Raw genomic sequence first — 5550 nt, forward strand, 5'->3', positions numbered from 1 at the left:
GTTGTGTTTTGTAATGAAAGATACTTTATTTCATAATACTATACCCTACTTATTTTGTAAATTGTGAACAATACTGTAAGTAATATTTGATCAATGTAAGCCTTCATTATGATAGTGTAGGAAATAGTGAAAGTAGCGTGTTTTAGTGTACATAGTGTAAAGAGCTGTCAGATATTTATTACTTCCAAAACCGATCCCCAGAATATTATCTTTCTTCAAATATTACTTTTGTAGAATATTTATCTTCAATATATCAAATTTCCTTCAATATATTGATCATTCTTTCGATCCGAATTGTCTTATTTAACACTAAATTGTAATTGTTCAACCCTTAGAATTAGATGTAACTAAACACATCTACACTTTGCTCTTACCATTGTCAGCATTGTTATTATTATTATTATTATTATTATTATTATTATTGTTATTGCTTTGTTTCCTGTATTGATGTCATTCATATATGTGTATTTTTATACTGGTTGGATGGTAGAGTAGGCCTTATGGCCTTATCTCTGTCAGTACCAGTAAAAATAAATCAAATAAATAAGTGAACAAATAATTTAAATTGTAGGAAAGCTCGTCGTAGTATAAATCTTTATCACTAGAATGCATTTTCAACAGTCTTCGATGTCTAGTTTTGAATCACAAATAGAGCGTCAACTGCAGAACAAAGAAGATGCAAATGTTCCCTGATAATACCTGTGCCACACGCCAAATATGACGTTACGCCTATATAGTTTATGAATAACTAACCTTATCTCCGTACGCCCTGGGACAGAATACGGTCTCTAGTTATGATGATATCCCTTATCTAAGCTTGACAGAGCGATCCACAGAACATTTCATTTGATTAGTCTGTAATAATGTTTTCTATGTGATTTGAAACTGAAGAGGAATATTTCAAATATCAATATAATAATGTGTAACGTTATTGGTTCAAATTAATACACGATGATTATTATTAAGCTTTTAATATATTTTTCAAATTTAGACCGCCTTTTTTTTATTAAATTTACGATATGACGATATTCTGGATATGTTTCGTCTCGCAATTGGCTACAGTGGAATGGAACCCTGTACCAGAGTGCTATGTTCTATCTGTGAAGAACAGAATGCTTTCTGCTCAATACGTGTGCGCCCTACATGTCAAACAACACAGAAACATGTTTTTGCACGTTTCAGCAAAAGTTCTTTTGACAAAATCAGTTTTGCTGTTTTTGTCTGAGGCCGGCCTAAATGTATGCAAGCGCCTACATAAATTTATGAACTGAGCATTATTTATTTATTTATTTATTTATTTATTTATTTATTTATTTATTTATTTATTTATTTATTTATTTATTTATTTTCTATTTACTTACTTATTTATTTATATACTTACTCAAATATTAAATAAAATATTTATTTATTTATCTAAAAAAATTTTAATTCACTGGAATTTAACAACATCTACTTTGTAGCATACTACATGATTTCACTATAATACATATTTTAATACTTTCAGCGTTGATGATATTGCGTCTTCTGTTGGTGACTCTACTATCACAAATTATAGGTTTGTCCTTATGAAACAGTTACAGTTCGAATAGTTTGCTTTCCACCATAAAAAAAGCTCCACATTAGCTGTCTCTTGATAGCGCAGTTGTAATGACTACTTATAGATATCATTATTTCCTTTACAGCTAACAGTTATTTACTGATAAAATGTTGCCTTACACTTCGTTTAATGCATACGCTACGAACTTCCAATGTAGAAAAAATATTCATTTCAAGAACAGAAATGTTATTAATTCTGAGAAGTGTATAACATATCAAGGTGTAAAAGGAAGAAATATTCCTCCATTACACCGTTCGTTGACCAAGCAAAAAGTGGTGCATTTTACGTATTTCAGGCTATTATTGTGAACAAAAAGAATGTATGATGTCAACTTCCATTTCTCAGTTCCATTTACACCCTTTGGACGTCATTAAGGTGCATTCGTGGCATGGAGATAAAGCTACATGCTTTTATGACGTCGGCAGTGAAATTATTAGAATGAAATGTAGTCCACACCAAGCTCCGACCGCCTTTAAAATCCTTTCTGCCTTATCAAATTTTTCTTCCAATTCAATATTTTACAAAATAAATTGTCAAAGATTGATCTACTAGGACATTAAAAAAGTAATGGCAACATAGTTGCTGTTTCACACTGAATTTATTTAGGTTACTTTTAACATTGCGTACTTAAAATATAACCTCCTGCCATGTCAACAATATGTTGCCAAATTCTTAGAAGACGGCAGATTCCATCTGCAGCAGCATTTCTGAATCTCTCTCTTCACTGATCAACCTAAAGGTTTTCAGATGTCAACTCTTGATTGAAAACATATGCCTCGCTTCCACCCAACTTGCAATAGTTCAGTATGGTAGGACTTCTCTTCCACAGACTTCTTGTAATACCCTAAAGCATTGAGTTGCATGTTTTCCTCTTGCAACTTGGATTTTTATGAAACACTTTGTTCTTACCTTTAGAGCAGTATTTTATACTAAAAATCAGAAACAACTATTGTATTTACAAAATATGGCTTCTTCGAGATCTTCAATACTGTATTAAAAATTTATGAAACAATCGCTGCTCTATTATGTAGTACAAAATGGTCACCGCTAGGAGCGCTGATTTACAGCTTTGTTGTCATTACTTATCGAACCCCCTAGTATATTGACAATGCTTTGTCAAAGATTGTTTCATATTGCTAAAGATTTGATAAGATTTTAAAACGTTGTGGTAGATCGAAGCCCGTGAATCCTCGAAGGTTTTGTTTATAATCGGTTTTTACCTGAATAAATCACATTCGTTACGAAGAAAACTGTATTATCATCTTTCTATAAACTTATTTTGTAACAAAGTTAGACAACTTTCAAATGTTTCCTATCTTCTGAATAAAAGTGATTATTTTATGCATAAAACTGTATTATTCTATAAAATTTACTTCTCAACAAAATTAAGAGGACTTTGAAATCCTTCGGGACTTTTAAATAACTCTATATTTTAGTCCAATTGTAGGCATCTCTTGACTCACGAGTCACACCCTTAATACTCAAGCAGGGCGGAAGGGTAAGGCATAATCTTCCTCTCCTAGTCATCACTTGTTCAATCAATGTTAAGCATTTTGGGTATCTTAACTTCCTACCTTCCCCTTTTGCTGTGTATTGCGGGCTACAACGTTAATGTTAACCCTGACCACATACTGTATATAACAGATTGACCATCTCCATATTAAAATCGGTAACATGTGGAAGAGAACAACCAACAGTATTACCACCGTCGATTGAGAACGATCGCTAGTTGGAAGCACAGTTGCCCCATGCAATTCAGCTAGATGGCAGCATAGTGCAAATAATAAAAGTTGTTGCCGTCAAAGCCTATAAGCTGAGCAATCTGTTATATATGTAATCTGGAACGTTACATAATAATATAGACTAATCCACAAACGGTTAGGGAAAAGACAGAAATTTTACTTGAAGCAACTAAGGAGATAGATTTGGAAGTAAACCGCAAAAAATGTATAAGCCTATGATTATCTCTCGTAACTAGAACATAGTACGAAATGGAAATATAAAAATTGCAAATTTATCCTTCGAAAAGGTGGAAAAATTCAAGTACCTTAGAGCAACACTAACAAATAAATGACACTCGAGAGGAAATTAAACGCAGAATAAATAGGCCTATAATAAATGCCTGCTATTACCGGTTGTTCTATATGTTTGTGAAACTTGGACCCTCATTTTGAGAGAGGAACGTAGGTTAAGGATATTTGAGAATAAGATGCTTAGGAAAATATTTGGGGCTAAAAGAGATGAAGTTGCACAAGAATGGAAAAAGTTACACAATGCAGAACTGCGCGCATTTTATTTTTCACCTAACGTATTAAGAACATTAAATCCAGACGTTTCAAATGAGCAAAACATGTAGCACGTATGGGTGAATTCACAAATGCATACAGAATGTTAGTTGGAAAACCTAAGAGAAAAAGACCTTTGGGGAGGCCGGGACGTAGATGGTAGCATAATATTAAAATGACAACCTCTGTGGTGTAAGGGTCAACATGCTGGTCTCTTACGCTGAGGGCCAGGGTTCGATTCCCGGTCGGGTTGAATTTCCTAGTTGAGGTTTTTCAGGGTTTTTTCCTCAACAGTACGGCAAATGCCAGGAAATTCGGGCCACAACATCCCTGAAAATCACCGGCCTCATTCATCACCGGAATCATATTCATAACAAATCAGTAATACATATACAGTCGCCATCTAGTTCACAACAATAGAACCAGTCTCAACAATAGTACACAGGCCTTCGAATTTCAACCAATGATTAACTCGGGATATGACCAAAGATGTTAAAGCGAGTAGGAACAGCGAGAAAAAAATATTAAAATGGATTTGAGGGAGGTGGATTATGATGGTAGGGACCAGACTAATGTTGTTAAGCATTGACACCGATGGCGGGTTTATGTGAGGGAGGCAATGAACCTCTGAGTTCCTTAAAGGCCATTTGTAAGTAAGTAGGTAAATTAAATTTTTGTAGTGTGTTATTATGGGAAGAAAAATAAGTAAAGCAACTTTCTTCCAGACTTGTCTTTATGAAATAAATATGCTTTAATAAAATAACACCTTTACGTCCCACTTAGGCCTATATTTCTGTTTACTAAATAGGTCTTTATTGAAGTTTAAAGATTTGTGAATAAATATGAAATAAAATGAATGTATATCACAGCTTTGAATTTCAAACAATATAAATTGTGCAAATCAAGATTTCAGGTATAACTCCCTATAAAGTTGATTTGAATAATTTCGAGGGAAAAATTGTTCCGGAGCCGGGTATCGAACCCGGGACCTTTGGTTTAACGTACCAACGCTCTACCACTGAGCTACCCGGGAACTCTAACCGACACCGATCCAATTTTTCCCTCTATATCCACAGACCTCAAAGTGGGCTGACAACCGTCAAGCAACCAACTTCGAGTGCACACTAACTCGGTGTCGGTTAGAGTTCCCGGGTAGCTCAGTGGTAGAGCGTTGGTACGTTAAACCGAAGGTCCTGGGTTCGATACCCGGCTCCGGAACAATTTTTCCCTCGAAATTATTCAAATCAACTTTACAGGGAGTTATACCTGAAATCTTGATTTGCATAATACACGTCACTGTTCGTTAACAGAAAACCACAATTTAAGTCACACGGAGTTAGTGTGCACTCGAAGTTGGTTGCTTGACGGTTGTCAGCCCACTTTGAGGTCTGTGGATATAGAGGGAAAAATTGGATCGGTGTCGGTTAGAGTTCCCGGATAGCTCAGTGGTAGAGCGTTGGTACGTTAAACCAAAGGTCCCGGGTTCGATACCCGGCTCCGGAACAATTTTTCCCTCGAAATTATTCAATATAAATTGTGCCAGGGAAACCAATGAAACCTATTTCTGTGCTCTTAACATATTTCTGATTGGTCCATAAATCGTAGCGGACTGTAGCGGATTTCGTGTTTCTGAAGTTGGGCACACTGCATACAAGTGCATCATTCCAG

The sequence above is a fragment of the Periplaneta americana genome, chromosome 1 (assembly GCF_040183065.1).
Source record: "Periplaneta americana isolate PAMFEO1 chromosome 1, P.americana_PAMFEO1_priV1, whole genome shotgun sequence".
Classification (NCBI taxonomy): Eukaryota; Metazoa; Arthropoda; class Insecta; order Blattodea; family Blattidae; genus Periplaneta; species Periplaneta americana.